The sequence below is a fragment of the Aquarana catesbeiana genome, linkage group LG05 (assembly GCF_042186555.1).
Source record: "Aquarana catesbeiana isolate 2022-GZ linkage group LG05, ASM4218655v1, whole genome shotgun sequence".
NCBI lineage: Eukaryota > Metazoa > Chordata > Amphibia > Anura > Ranidae > Aquarana > Aquarana catesbeiana.
Window position 1 is genome coordinate 426,961,973 of NC_133328.1, and position 17,090 is coordinate 426,979,062.

The following is a 17,090-nucleotide window of genomic DNA, read 5'->3' on the forward strand; positions in this document are numbered from 1 at the left end:
GCATCTAGATACTCTCACATCTAGTATTAAAACTCTAGAGGCATGAAACCAAACTTCCCCAGAACCTTCACTAAAAATTGTACTGACTCGCCTTAGACAGGAGGTGAGAGCACACCTTTTAGATACATTTGAAAAAGCACAAACACGTTTTAAAGCCGTACATTATTCCACAGGCAACAAGGCTGGAAAAGCCATGGCAAACAGATTAAAAGGACACTATACCAAATACAAAATCTCACATCTTTATCACCCTACTACACAGAAAAAAACTACTAGAACCACAAGCTATTGCTGATGCATTCAGCCTCTATTATAATACATTGTACAACCTGAAAGATGATCCTACTACCACACAACCTTCCAGACATGAAATAGCAGCATTCTTATAAGAAATTGACCTTCCCAAATTAACACAAGAACAACTCAGTACACATAATACTCCCTTCACAACACAAGAAATCTTAACAATCATAGCTGCCCTTCCAGCTAACAAATCACCTGGCCCAGATGGCCTCACGGGCGAATATTACAAATGGTTTAGTAATGTACTATCACCCTTTTTATCCAAAATGTGCAATGGCGCTGCCTCTTCCTCCTCTCTCCCACAAGAAATGTTAAATGCATTGACCATTACTCTACTGAAGCCAGGGAAAGACCCCACTTCCCCGCAAAATTTTCAGCCCATATCAATCCTCAACCTTGATACAAAAAAATACACAAAACTTATAGCCACAAGACTACTCAATTTAATGCCCATGTTGATTAATAGAGATCAATCAGGATTCACAGTAGGAAGACAAACTTTCGATGCCACATGTAGAATTATAAACTTGATCCACACAGCTGAGGTGTCTCGAACGCCTTCTCTGCTCCTCTCCTTGATGCAGAGAAGGCATTCGATAGGGTCCACTGGTCCTATCTCAAGGCAACCCTTTGCAAGTTTGGTTTTCAGGGGTCTATTCTGTCGGCCATTCTAGCCTTATACTCAACCCCTACTGCCCAAAGTATACAATTCTGAAATGCTATCCAAACCATTCAGAATCACTAATGGTACCCGGCAAGGATGCCCACTTTTGCCACTTATCTTTAATCTCATGATGGAACCTCTCGCAGAACATATAAGAAACAAACCCGTCAATCACTGGCTTCAAAATAGGATCTATTGAACACAAAATCAACCTGTTCGCCGACGATGTGATAGTTATGATCACTAATCCCCTGTCTTCCCTGACTTCAGTACATCAATTGTAATGCAGATTTGGTACCATATCATACTATAAGGTGAACAAAAACAAATCCTATATACTAGATCTAGGACTAGATGCAGTAACTAGCACCTTACTTAGAAACAACTTTACTTATCCCTGGGCGGACAGAGGGATTACATATTTAGGTATCACTCCACAAAAGGTCACTGCTAACTATGTAAAAGCCAATCAAATGCTTCTAATGCCCCGTACACACGGTCGGATTTTCCGATGGAAAATGTCCGATCGGAGCGTGTTGTCGGAAATTCCGACCGTGTGTGGGCTCCATCGGACATTTTCCATCGGATTTTCCGACACACAAAGTTGGAGAGCAGGAGATAAAATTTTCCGACAACAAAATCCGTTGTCGGAAATTCCGATCGTGTGTACACAAATCCGACGGACAAAGTGCCACGCATGCTCAGAATAAATAAAGAGATGAAAGCTATTGGCCACTGCCCCGTTTATAGTCCCGACGTACGTGTTTTACGTCACCGCGTTCAGAACGATCGGATTTTCCGACAACTTTGTGTGACCGTGTGTATGCAAGACAAGTTTGAGCCAACATCCGTCGGAAAAAATCCTAGGATTTTGTTGTCGGAATGTCCGAACAAAGTCCGACCGTGTGTACGCCCTATAAGAGAAACAACCAAATTATCCAAACATGAATTCTCCTGGTCAGGGCGTCTCGCAGCATTTAAAATTCAAGCCCTGCCCAAACTATTATACATATTCAGAACACTGCCATTACCACTTTCACATGCCTACATACACTCCAATCCATAATAAGCCACAATGTGTGGCAGGGGAAGAAACCCAGGAGTAATCATGTCAAACTCATCAAACATAGATCTGCTGGGGGAATGGGGTACATAGATCTGAAAGATTATTATCTAGCTACATTACTCTCCCAACTAAAAGACTGGTTGTCCGCTGAACCTACCACACTCTGGGGCGACATAGAAAACAACCTGACACCAGGTAAGAATCTTAAAGATTGGTTATTCAAGCTGTATTTCACAAATCCAAACCCATTAACGATTGGGAACTTGACCTACAGACCCAGTTTACTGACCTACAATGGCGAACAGCCATAAAAACAGTATACAGAGCTACTAACTGTACTTCCCTCTGGGAATTGACACAAAAAACAATGATGAGATGGTACCTGACACCTCAATGGATGGCAAACTTCCAATCACTTTAAACTTCCATTTGTTGGAGAGACTTCACTTACATCGGTACTCTATTAAACATTATGTGGACATGTCCATCTATAAGGAAACTATGGTCGGAGATTGAAAACATTTTACAAAAAATACTACAATATCCCATCATATTAACCCCTCAACTTAGCATCCTGAATCTAACATTAGAATTGATACCTCCCAAGCTCAGACTCATCACTAGCAACCAAACTACTCATTACCAGAAGATGGAAAACAACACAAATCCCATCCAGTGCAGAAGTTATAGCGTTAGTACATAATCACTACATTTACGAGACAGTACTTTCATAAGGTAGACCCTCATACACTAAGACACATGAATTATGGCTCCCCTGGGCGCAATGGTATGAAAAATATCGACCTTAAGTCAGTGAACAGGTAATGATATCAGGTGCTCTGTCTTTCACGCTCTGTTGCTCTCCTTTGTTCTCCTTCAACCCTCTCTCTCCATCTCCCCTCTCCCTTCACCTCTCCTTCTCTCCTCCCCCCCTCTCTTCCCACCTCCCCCCCTCTTCTTACCCTCCTCCCACCCCATCCCACCACCCTCCTACTCTCTTCTCCTACCTTCCCTCCCTTCACCTATTTAAGATTAATGGTGGTGTATATCCTTTCTAGGTTTATGTTGCTACTTATGATTTCAGTTATATAGTTCTAAGCCTGTAACGTATCCTGTTTCAGATATGCCTGTGTTACCACAAGTTGTGTTATGCGATTTATTGATGATACATAGTACCATTTATGTATACCATTTCATGTTTGAAACATCAAAATTTTTCAATAAACATATTATGAAAAAAAAAATAGCTCTTTACCACGTGACTGACTTTGTCCAATCACAACCGGCCACATGTGTTGTCCTCGTTCACGCTGTTTGTGACGATTGAGAATGACACAGCCCTTCCCCGCTCAGGGTAAAGAGCAAATAAAATTGTCTCTTTACCAGGTGATCGCTTGTGTCCAATCACAGCTGGTCAGAAATGTCAACAAACAGCTGTAACTCGTTGTTACCAGGTTTTTCTCCTCACACACCAATCCAGTGTGAGTAGGAGATCTGGAAACAGTGTGTTACCATTTACAGTGTACAGTACTGTGGCCCGATTGCCCCCAAAATAAATAGTACCGGTCTCCAACCTATCACAGTACCGGAGTACCTGTCACCAGCCCATCAGAGTACCCGAGTACCTGTCTAAAGTCCATCAGAGTACCCGAGTACCTGTCCCCAGCCCATTTGAGTATCTTACTGCCAACCATCAGAGTACCTGAGTACCTATCTGCAGCCCATCAGAGTACCCGAGTACCTATCTGCAGCCCATCAGAGTACCTGGGTACCTATCTGCTGCCCATCAGAGTACCCCAATACCTGTCTCCAGCCCATCAGACTTCCTGAGTACCTGTCTCCAGCTCATCAGAGAACCTGAGTACCTGTCTCCAGCCTATCTGAGTACCTATCTGCAGCCCATCAGAGTACTTGAGTACCTATCTGCAGCCCATTAGAGTACCCGAGTACCTGTCTCCAGCCCATCAGAGTACACGAGTACCCGTTTCCAGCCCATAAGACTAACTGAGTACCTGTTTCCGGCCCCCAATACCTGTCTGCAGCCCATCTGAGTGCCTATCTGCAGCCCATCAGAGTATCTGAGTACCAATTTGAGTACCTGAGTACCTGAGTACCTGTCTCCAGCCCATCGCAGTTACTGAGTACCTGTCTCCAGCTCTTCACAGTACCCGAGTACCTGTCTCCAGCCCATCTGAGTACCTATCTTCAGCCCATCAGAGTGCCCGAGTACCTGTCTCTAGCCCATCAGAGTACCCGAGTACCTGTCTCCAGCCCATCAGAGTACCTGAGTACCTGTCTCCAGCTCATCAATACCCGAGTACCTGTTTCCAGCCCATCAGAGTAACCAAGAACCTGTCTCCAGCCCATCAGAGTAAACGAGTACCTATCTGAAGCCCATCAGAGTACCCAAGTACCTGTCTCCATCCAGAGCAACCAAGTATCTATCTGTAGCCCAACAGAGTAACCAAGTTTTTGCAGTGTCCTGACATTTCAGGGCCTCAAGAAATTAGATAGGGCCGTCAGTACATCAGGTGTGATCAATTTTCAATGATTGGTACCATAGCTTGTAGACTCTATAACTTTTACATAGACTAAATAATATACACTAATTTGGTTATTTTTTACCAAGGATTTGTAGCAGTATAAATTTTGGCCCAAATTTATGAACAAAAATTACATATTTGCAAAATTTTATAATAGAAACTTAAAAAAAGTTCAAAATTTTCGATCTTTTTTCGCTTATATCACAAAAAAGTAAAAACCCAGTGGTGATTAAATACCACCAAAAGAAAGCTCTATTTGAATCTGAGTACATGTCTCTAGTAGGGATGAGCTTCGAGTTCGAGTCAAACTCATGTTCGACTCGAACATCGGCTGTTCGCCAGTTTGCCGAACCGCGAACAATTTTGGGTGTTCGCGTCAAATTCGAAAGCCGCGGAACACCCTTTAAAAGTCTATGGGAGAAATCAAAAGTGCTCATTTTAAAGGCTTATATGCATGATATTGTCATAAAAAGTGTTTGGGGACCTGGGTCCTGCCCCAGGGGACATGTATCAATGCAAAAAAAAGTTTTAAAAGCGGCCTTTTTTTGGGAGCAGTGATTTTAATAATGCTTAAAGTCAAACAATAAAAGTGTAATATTCCTTTAAATTTCGTACCTGGGGGGTGTCTATAGTATGCCTGTAAAGGGGCGTATGTTTCCCGTGTTTAGAACAGTCAGACAGCAAAATGACATTTCAAAGGAAAAAAAGTCATTTAAAACTACTCGCAGCTATTAATGAATTGCCGGTCCGACAATACACTTAAAAGTTAATTGATAAAAACTGCATGGGATTTCCCCACAGGGGAACCCCGAACCAAAATTTTAAAAAAATCTGGCGTGGGGGTCCCCCTAAATTCCATACCAGGCCCTTTAGGTCTGGTATGGATATTAAGGGGAACCCCACGCTAAAATAAAAAAAAAAAGTAGGGGTCCCCCTCAAAATTCATACCAGACCCTTCAGGTCTACTATGGATTTTAAGGGGAACCCCGCGCCAAAATAAAAAAAAATTGGGGTATGGTCCCCCCAAAAATCCATACCAGACCCTTATCCGAGCACGCAACCTGGCAGGCCGGAGGAAAAGAGGGGGGGACGAGAGAGCGGCCCCCCTCCTGAACCGTACCAGGCCACATGCCCTCAACATTGGGAGGGTGCTTTGGGGTAGCCCACCAAAGTACCTTGTCCCCATGTTGATGAGGACAAGGGCCTCATCCCCACAACCCTTGGCCGGTGGTTTCGGGGTCTGCGGGCGGGGGGCTTATCGGAATCTGGAAGCCCCCTTTAACAAGGGGCCCCCAGATCCTGGCCCCCCCTGTGTGAAATGGTAAGAGGGTACAAAAGTACCCCTATCATTTCACAAAAAAACTGTCAAAAATGTTAAAAATGACAAGAGACAGTTTTTGACAATTCCTTTATTTAAAGTCTTCTTTTTTCCATCTTCTATCTTCTTTCTTCTATCTTCCTTCGGTTTTTCCTCCATCTTCTTCTTCCTCCGATCCTCTGCTTCTTTCTCCGGTGTTCTCGTCCGGCATCTCCCTCCGCGGCATCTTCTTCTCTTCATCTTCTTATCTTCATCTTCTTTTCGGGCCACTCCGCATCCATGATTGGATGGAAGGCTCCCGCTGTGTGACGCTTCTCTCTTCATCTTTTTCTCTCCATCTTCTTGTCTTCATCTTCTTGTCTTCATCTTCTTTTCGGGCCGCTCCACATCCATGATGGCATGGAGGGAGGCTCCCGCTGTGTGACGTTTCTCATCTTCTGACTGTTCTTAAATAGTGGAGGGCGGGACTACCTGGTGACCCCGCCCCCTCAGACGCTCGGGGACTTGACGGGGACTTCCCTGTGGCATTCTCCATGATGTCAGAGGGGCGGGTGAATTGTCAAAAACTGTCTCTTGTCATTTTTAACATTTTTGACAGTTTTTTTATGAAATGGTAGGGGTTCCTTTGTACCCCCTTACCATTTCACACGGGGGGGGCCGGGATCTGGGGGTCGCCTTGTTAAAGGGGACTTCCAGATTCCAATAAGCCCCTCGCCCGCAGACCCCCACAACCACCGGCCAAGGGTTGTGGGGATGAGACCCTTGTCCTCATCAACACGGGGACAAGGTGCTTTGGTGGGATACTCCAAAGCACCCTCCCAATGTTGAGGGCATGTGGCCTGGTACGGTTCAGGAGGGGGGGCATTCTCTCGCCCCCCTCTTTTCCTGCAGCCTGCCAGGTTGCGTGCTCGGATAAGGGTCTGGTATGGATTTTTGGGGGGACCCCACGCCAATTTTTTTTTAAATTTTGGCTCGGGGTTCCCCTTAGGTCTGGTATGAATTTTGAGGGGGACCCCTACGTCATTTTTTTTGTTTAAATTTTGGCACGGGGTTCCCCTTAATAACCATACCAGACCTGAAGGGCCTGGTATGGAATTTAGGGGGATCCCCATGCCAGTTTTTTTTTATTTTGGTTCGGGGTTCCCCTGTGGGGAATTCCCATGCCGTTTTTATCAATGAACTTTTATGTGTATTGTCGGACCGGCAATTCATTAATAGCCGCGACTGTTCTAAACACGGGAAACTTGCGCCCCTTTACAGGCATACTATAGACACCCCCCAGGTATAAAATTTAAAGGAATATTACACTTTTATTGTTTGACTTTAAGCATTATTAAAATCACTGCTCCCGAAAAAAACGGACATTTTTAAAACTTTTTTTTGCATTGATACATGTGCCCTGGGGCAGGACCCGGGTCCCCAAACCATTTTTAGGACTATACCATGCAAATTAGCCTTTAAAATGAGCACTTTTGATTTTGAACTTTCGAGTCCCATAGACTTCAATGGGGTTCTAATGTTTGTGCGAAGTTTTGGTCTGTTCGCAAGTTCTGATGTGAACCGAACCGGGGGGGTGTTCGGCTCATCCCTAGTCTCTAGCCCATCAGAGTACCTGAGTACCTATCTGCAGCCCATCAGTCTACCCGAGTACCTGTCTCCAGCCTATCAGAGTAACGGAGTACCTGTCTCCAGCCCATTAGAGTACCCGAGTACCTGTCACCAGCCCATCAGAGTACCTGAGTACCTGTCTCAAGCCCATCAGAGTACCCAAGTACCTGTCTCCTGTCATGGGTATGCAGTAATGTTTGTTTGTCAGCTTACCTCTTCATGTGTTCTGCTTAAGAGGCCAGCCACTTTCACCTGGCTGCTTAAGTAATCTCTCCTCAAAGCATCCACCCCAGCCTCTATCAGGGAACTCTATATTAACCTGTGCTCTGCAAGCCAGCTCTGCTGACCAATATTGTGTGTTTAGCTTTTGTGTGCAACTTGCCGTGTCTTCTATGTCTGATTCCAGTTACCGATCTTAGCTTGTTCTTGACTATCCTTACCTGCTTGTTACCCCGACCTTTGGCTATCTCCTGACTATCCTTACCTGCTTGTTGCCCCAACCTTTGGCTATCTCCTGACTATCCTTTGTTGTCTGCTGCTTGCACTCTACCTCCCTGTAGTCTACCGTGAGCATGAGCTGGGAGGCCCTAGGGGTCGTGACCTGGATCCAGACTGCAGATAAATCCATCCCCACCACTATGGGCTTCTGGTGAACACTCGTTGGCTCTTAGATCCCACACCCTGGGAAATCTCTTGCTTTAGCTCCCAGTGTCATCCATGAAGGTACTACAGAGTACCTGCTCTCCTGTATATCCTAGAGCTCCATCCACAGCAGTCAGCCATAGGGTCCACTACGTTGCAGTGCACTTCAGACCCCAACGGGGTGCATCTGTCACCTGGACTCAGGTGACCTGACATCTCCAGCCCATCAGACTACCCGAGTTCCTGTCTCCAGCCCATCAGAGTAACCCAGTACCTGTCTCCAGCCCATCAGAGTAAACAAGTACCTATCTGCAGCCCATGAGAGTACCCGAGTTCCTGTCTTCAGCCCATCAGACTAACTGAGTACCTGTCTCCAGCCCATTAGAGTACCCGAGTACCTGTCACCAGCCCATCTGAGTAACCGAGAACCTGTCTCCAGCCCATCAGAGTCCACTCCAGACCCCAACGGGGTGCATCTGTCACCTGGACTCAGGTGACCTGACATCTCCAGCCCATCAGACTACCCGAATACCTGTCTCCAGCCCATCTGAGTACCTATCTGCAGCCCATCAGAGTACCCGAGTACCTGTCTCTAGCCCATCAGAGTACCCAGGTACCTGTCTCAAGCCCATCAGAGTACCTATCTGCAGCCCATTAGTGTACCTGAGTACCTATCTCCAGCTCATCAGAGTACCGGAGTACCTGTCTCCAGCCCATCAAAGTACCCGAATACCTGTCTCCAGCCCATCTGAGTACCTATCTGCAGCCCATCAGAGTACCCGAGTACCTGTCTCTAGCTCATCAGAGTACCCAGGTACCTGTCTCAAGCCCATCAGAGTACCTATCTGCAGCCCATTAGTGTACCTGAGTACCTATCTCCAGCTCATCAGAGTACCCAAGTACCTGTCTCCAGCCCACCAGAGCACCTGAGTACCTGGCTCCAGCCCATCAGACTACCCGAGTACCTGTCTCCAGCCCATCAGAGTAACCCAGTACCTGTCTCCAGCTCATCAGAGTAAACAAGTACCTATCTGCAGCCCATCAGAGTACCCAAGTACCTGTCTCTATCCTATCAGAGTAACCAAGTACCTATCTGCAGCCCATCAGAGTACCCGAGTTGACTTGTGGGGTCATTTTGTGGGCATTTCCACTGTCCTGGTGCTCAGGGCCTTCAAAAGTGTGATAGATGTGAAATTTATGCTCCTACAACACACACTAGATAACTTAAAGCTGCTTTCAGAAGCATTAAAAAAAATGAGATGCCCCTAGCAGCAGCACTTTCTTCAGCCTGTATAAACTTTCAGTTTAAAAGTATTATTGTTTTAGAAAAAGTTGTGGATCAAAAATCTAATATTTTCCATGAACAGTATAAGGAAATGAGGATAGTTTCAGTATTATACAAAATTATATAACTATAATAATTTAAAACACAAGCAATGTTTCAGCATGCATTCTGCAGCAGTTTAAGAATACTACCTTCTAAGAATAAACAATTAAAGTTACGTGCATATGGGCTTTAGTGCTTAGTTTCCCTTCTGTTCTGTTTCTGTACAAGAGATAAGAAAGAGATATGCGCTTGCATAGAAATCATTGATTTCTATGTACGTTTGCAGCACTATGCATAAATGATGTCCTTGCAAAGATGGAGGACAGTAGCATATTTTTTACATTATTTTCTCTCTGTGACAACATTAATTTCTGGATGCTTGCTGTGTGCAGATCCATGTTAGTGTAAGGAAATTAGTGGATTTTTTTTTTTTTTTTCCCCTTCCTTTCTGAAATGAGAACTTGAAACTGTTGTGGCTTACTTGTCTGAACAGACCTTATGTTCACCACATCAAGCAACACTTGGCTACCACCACCAAATGACCACCCACCCATGACCAAGTTGCTGGCTGTCCTGCACTTTCTGGGCAAGGTCTCCTATCAGATGGTAGCGGGAGAGGTGGTGGGGGTATCACAGCCATTTTTCTCCTGTTTGCTTGCTAAGGCCCTGCAGGGTTTCAGGAAAATTGCCCCAAATATACAGTATCTACCTGCCTAGCACACGTCAGGTGGGATTAGATTAAGAATGATTTCTATGCAATAGCTGGAAATACCAATGTCATGGGTGTCATAGATTAAACCCATGTGTCTTTTTTTGGCCCCTCTGATAAAGAACACATCTACCATAACAGAAAGGTATACCAATCCCTGAACATACAGATTGTCTGCGATGCAATTATGCTCATCAGAAATGTGGTCACTGGCTTCCTAGGATCGGTTCACAATGCCCACATATCAAGGCAAGCACAGCTCTACTACCATTTTGACATAGAATAACCGGAGGCCGGTTTCTTGGTAAGACACTTTTTATTATCAAATATGTCTCAATGCATGCCACATACAGTACATCATACATGGAAGTCTATGTTCATATGTTACACTCCTGTGTTCACTCCTTACTCCTTCCACACAAAATATACAATGCACATTTTTAGACTTGGCTGCTAAAGAAATGGCTAAACCAGATCCTCAACCTGATGTAATCATTTCCAGCTAAAGCCACTTTACATATGACCTAAGGCCTTCACATTACAATCATGTTCAGCAATGAAAAACAAGATGTAGGGAAGAAATGTTCCTGTTGTTACCCACTCATCATGTTATACTATTACTGTTATAAAAAATGTAATTTTCAAACTGTATTGTAGGTGATTCTGGCAATCCTTGTCTGCCCTGGCTTCTAACACTACTCTTGAGGTGCGTAACATCTACAGAATCTCGCTACAATGCAGCAATTACTAAGACAAGACATGTCATTGAGCAGACCTTTGGGTTCTTAAAAGCAGATTCCGCTGTATCTCACTATCTGGTGGTTTTCTGCACTACAACCCTGAAAAAGTTGGCAACATATTTTTGGCTTGCTGCATCCTTCATAACTTAGCCCATCGTGCAGAATTTCTCCAGTATACTGAGGTACAAGACACTGATGAGGAGCCTATTCCACCAATCCCTGAATCCTATCGCCATTAGACATGTGCACACTGAAATATTTAGTTTCGGAATTTCGTTTTCGTCCGAAAAATAAATTTATTTAGTTACTCCCGAAATTTGTTTTTATTTATTTCATTTTTCGTTAAAAATTGCATTCGTCCGAAGATCCAAATTAATTAAAGTCAAATCTGTCATTGAAGGCTTATGGTGTTTGTCGAATGTTCAAAGAAGATTCGACAGAGCAGCTAAACTGTATGTTTAATCATACATTTCCGGTCGAATTTTCCAGCCACAAGCTAGCTGTAGTAGAATTCTAATGTTGTATGACTAGTAATAATTATATTTATTAATTATTTTACTAGTCAACCAACATTAAAATTTTTCTATAGCTTATGGGCGGATGCATTTGACCGGAAATGTACGATTGCAGCGTCGTACAGTTTAGCTGCTCTGTCGAATCTTCTTAGAACTTTCGACAGACACCATAAGCCAAAGATTCGACGTTTGTATGTTTTTCGTTGCTTTGTCAAATCTTTGTTGTTCATGTTGAATGGTCTACTCTACCCCAACAGTCAGCCAACTTTCACATTCGTTTCTCAATCTCCAAGTGCAATGGCGGGAGTGGCATCCGATGTTGTGTCAGATATTGATATGGCATTATAATATAGAATCTATAATAATAAATCCCCCCCACAACACAGGCAGCCTCTGAGGCTATCACAACACTAGCAAGACTAGTATCACTATCAAGTTCACAACACTAATGCCCTGTAAACACGGTCGGACTTTCCGACGGAATATGCTTGTTGTTGGAAATTCCGACCGTGTGTGGGCTCCATTGGACTTTTTCCATCGGAATTTTCAACACACAAAGTTTGAGAGCATGCTATAAAATTTTCTGACAACAAAATATGATCGTTTAATTTCCAATCGTGTGTAGACAAATCCAACGGACAAAATGCCACGCATGCTCAGAATAAATGAAGAGATGAAAGCTATTGGCTATTGCCCCATTTATAGTCCCGACGTATGTGTTTTATGTCACCGCGTTCAGAACGATCAGATTTTCCGACAACTTTGTGTGACCGTATGTATGCAAGACAAGTTTGAGCCAACATCCGTCGGAAAAAATCGAGGGATTTTGTTGTCGGAATGTCCGATCAATGTCCGACTGTGTGTACGGGGCATTACACAAAAGCAGCAGATTATTATGAAAAAGTAAAGTTGAACTGTAGCTTGCTTCACTATTGTTCTGCTGCTGTGCTTATGCTTAATTGCTAAATAATTCAGATTCTCTGACAAACGGACCAGCTAAGATTGACTGTCTTCTGAAATGATTCAGTGTGTGTGTCTCTCTCTGCTAGCAAATCGTAAGTGAGCTATTTTACTGCCCCTCCTCTTTGGTTACAATCGGCCAATAACATCCATCATCATCATTATTTTTATTTTACTTTCCCCACCCAATTCCAGCAGTGATCTTTACTCTCTATGTCGAATCTTTTCTCTCTATGTCGAATCTTTTCTCTCTATTTAGAATAATCTTGGACTAATAGAGTTAGTAAATTGCACCCAAAGGCTATTCTCTAGATTCAAAAAGCACACATGTGCCAAGATATTGCAATTACTTTGCCAAAAAGAACATCCTAAAGGGCTTGAAACAGTACAAACAGTAGAAATAAAGAGAGGGAATCTCCCTAACAAGGCACAGACAGCAAGAAAAAAAGGATAGATGTTCTAACCCATCTCTGCTCTATTCCCCCCCCCCCCCCCCAAAAAAAAGAGATGTCACCTTGAGTTACACTTTCTTGCAGTACAATACAAAAATCCAAAAAAGGCAACAGCAGAGGGAGAGGCAAAATCACGCAATTGATTAACGCCAGAAGACTTGTTAAATCACTGTCTGAGTAATTCAAGTTTCTTTGGTCGATACTCTTTTGCATATGTCGAGAATTCCTGCATACATACCTTAATGCCCTAATTTTTGTCTTCAATGACCTTTGAATGACCCTTTAGGATTTCATGATGTTCTAGCCTGATGGAACCTCTCACGCTGTTGCTTATAATGAAATTGCTCTTGGTCCAAATTACGCGTGCGACATATTGCATGTGCATGTTGTATGTTGATTGGTGGATTGGGGGAACCCAACTTGGCATTAACATCTGCATAACTTTTGTTTAAATTGGTTTCTTAGCTTTAAGAACTTGAAGACGGTTGCAGAAGGTTGACTACTTCAACACTCACATTAGGCTGCTGTTCTTGAGAATGGCTGATGTTATCATTCTTGCCAGATGCTGAGAAACCTAGATCTTGAACATCTGCTTCCACAGAAAGTAATAGTTTCCTTCCTCTGTGAGGTCATCCTGAAGAGAACAGATACTGATTAAGTCAAAGTTGGACCATGTCCTCCCCTTCTTGAATACTCACCCAAGTCCATGATAAATCCAGCGCTGGCCAAACATGCTCCATGGTCACCGCTAGAGAAAGTTTGTATTCTGAAGGAGGGGATAGTTCCTCCTGCCAGCATACAATAGGGCTGCAAACACAATGTACTTACCTCTCTTGTTGCGCAAAGTATCGAAACCTTTGGCCAGCCCTATTACTCTCTCTTCATGGGTGTAAGGCACCAGCATTTTTTCATAGTCCAACATCTCAACAGAAGCTAGCAATCCATCAACAGTTTTTTGCGTATAAGAAAAGAGATAAGCAATGATACAAACAAATTAGACATCTAAGGTGTACAATAGAAAAGATGAAGTGCCATTTACTTGATACAAAGTCCAGGGAATTGCAGTCAAGCTTTCTAATGTCAGTACACACAATCAGACAAACCTTGCCTTCCTTATCAATACAATTTCCTCTTGATGATGTCTTGGGATGTAGTTGACTTGGCTCAGCGTTAAATGGCATTTTCGTCTCTAATTAGTAGTGGGCCTTTGGTACTCCTCTCCTTTGTTGCTTGCCAAGATGGTGGAAACTTGTTAATGACAGATCTGCTGAGAGATTTACAGGACATTAAGAACATGGTTTACTTGTTTGACTTTAGCATTCTCAGAGGTTTAGGCTAACCTTGCTATTGTTTCTTCCAGATGAGCAAGATTTGCTGGGTGACCTGTAGATTCCATGATGGCTTGCTTCTGGGACAACCGGTCTTTGGGGCACTATGAAAAACACAAAGATGCTTTTAAGTTGCTGATTCATTCACTTTACATTTGGCATATAAAAATACCATCTATTGTTTACCATAAACTTCGCTGGTTGTACCAAGACCATCCTTCCTGCATTTTTTGGGGGATAAAGCATCCTTCTACTACAAGAGAATAACAAAGTTGTGCACAGTTAAATGGAAAAATGTGAAATATGTTTGGTTGGATGGGGTAAATACCTTCACAAACATGCATTATGGCACTTACTTTGGGAATTAGTCATCCGGAAGTGTTTTTGCCCTTGGTATTTTCCATGGTGAGTAATTTTGGTGTCTACAAAGAAAAGAAAATGTAGATGCCTAGTTAAACCTGAAATTCCTTTAAACAACACTAGGCACAGGTTAGGCACTAGGTTGCATCAAACTAGGCACACAGTATATATGAGAGCATTTGAAGAAGTGAGATTTAGGATTGAAAGGAAGGTATCATGACTTACACCATCTGCCTGGAGTTTGCATGTTCTCCCTGTGCCTATGTGGGTTTCCTCTGGGTACTGTGGTTTCCTCCCACACTCTAAAGACATGCTGGTAAGTTAATTGTGGTTGGGATTCAAACCAGCGACCCTTTTTGCTGCTAGGTGAAAGTGCTATCCACTACACCACTGTGAATTAAAAAATTAACAGCACAGTTCAAATATCCGGGACAAAAACAATGTTCCCAAAAGACTTAAGAAAATATTACGCCGCGCACATGCAAAAAAGACATTTACCTCCAGCAAGGCTAGTTTAAAACACCTAAACTTTAAAAAAAAAAAACATTATCAAAAAATATGGGGATTTGCTCACACCATATTGCTACTGTATATGGTGCTAAGCCCACTTACTGCGACAAAGTATCCCATGATTAGTGGGTCCTACACTATCCATAGATTGGGAGATCCTGCTTCTCTGAACCATGAGAGCAATACACTCTTCTATAAACATTTTCAAAAAAACATTATCAAAAAATATGGGGATTTGGTCACACCATATTGCTATATGGTGCTAAGCCCACTTACTGCGACAAAGTACCCCATGATTAGTGGGTCCTACACTATCCATAGATTGGGAAAATCCTTTTGGGTGAGGAGCACCCCACTCCCTCATTAACGACCTCTCATTAGTGTCCACTTGTGTCATGGGTGGAGACCTCAAGATTCTCCCATATAGAAGAGTGTATTGCTCTCATGGTTCAGAGAAGCAGGATCTCCCAATTTTTGGATAGTGTAGGACCCACTAATCATGGGGTACTTTGTCGCAGTAAGTGGGCTTAGCACCATATAGCAATATCCCCATATTTTTTTATAATTTTTATAATTTTTTTTGAAAATGTTTAGGTGTTTTAAACTAGCCTTGCTGGAGGTAAATGTCTTTTTTGCATGTGTGCGCCGTAATATTTTCTTCTGCTGTATGGTCTTATGGCTGCACCATCTTTAATGCATCTTTTAGGGTGTGCCCCCCCAAATATCTTGTTTGCCCAAAAGACTTAAAACACATATCAATACCCAAGTACTGGAATGCAAAGCAAAACATCTATAGTACTTTTTATTTGTTGTACAAATAAGTAAGTAGTGGTCAGATAGTCTTGTCCAAATCCAGATGTCTATCAATCTGGATTTGGACAAGCATATCTGTACACCACTTATTTATTATCTATACAACACATGAAAAGTACTATAAGTGTTTTGCTTTCCAATCCAGTACTTGGGTATCGATATATGTTTTAAATCTCTTGGGGACATTGCTTTTGTTCCCAGTATTTTAACTGTGCTGTTCATTTTTTAATGCAAATTGCAATAAACATATTACATTTCAATTACATGTCTTGTTATGTGCCAATTAAGTCCTATAGTTGTGGGAGGCAGATGGTGGTCCATACCCCCTTCTGCTCCATCTTTCTCTAGTAATATTTCTATTGACCCATAAATATGATGGACAATCTCTTTGGCCAAGAAGAATATGCAGGTGGCAGGAAGGGTTGGGCAAGCTTCAGCATTATCAAGAACTGTGAGACATTCTATGTATATCAATAGCCTTGTTGCAAATAACATTCCTAAGGACTGAGAAGAGGTGTTCTTAGTTACCTTTGCCTATATGATAACACATTTAATTGATTAGAATTGCTGGCTCATAGGTAATGTCGCATTATCATATGTAATTAAGTAGTTAATAAAATAGTGTCTCATTTGCAGCATTGGAGTTTTCTAAAGAAGAAAACTAAAAATTTACTACCCTATACAACCAAATTCACCCTATTAGCAGGTTCACCTAGTTAAGATCCAACTAGTAGAATAAAGGCAAAAACCCTGAAAATGGACAGCTTTTTAGGAGCTTTCTAGATTGTAATCTATTGCAACAAAGAGTACTATTATGCCCATGACGTCTCTGAATTCAGTCTTAATTGGTAAATATTAAACTTTTATGAATGTTGTGACCTGTTTGTGAGCTGTTAAATCTATTTCACCTTCACCCACAATCCTTACCTCTGTATGCCTTTGTTTATAGGTATTACTAACTCAGATATGTAACGGGCAAGCAAACTGAACCACTCATTAATTGATAAATTTAGTGGCTGGGTACAAAGGAAAGGGATATCTAAGGTTTCCAGTCCAGGAACAGTGCAAAATAACCACATAAGCTTGCTAATATGGGTGCCAAACACACATACACTGATCAGCCAAAAGATTATAACATCCACCTAATATTGAGTATGCCCCTCTTTTGCCACCAAAACAGCCCTGACCCTTTAACCACTGCAGCCCCGGAAGGATTTGCCCCCTTAATGACC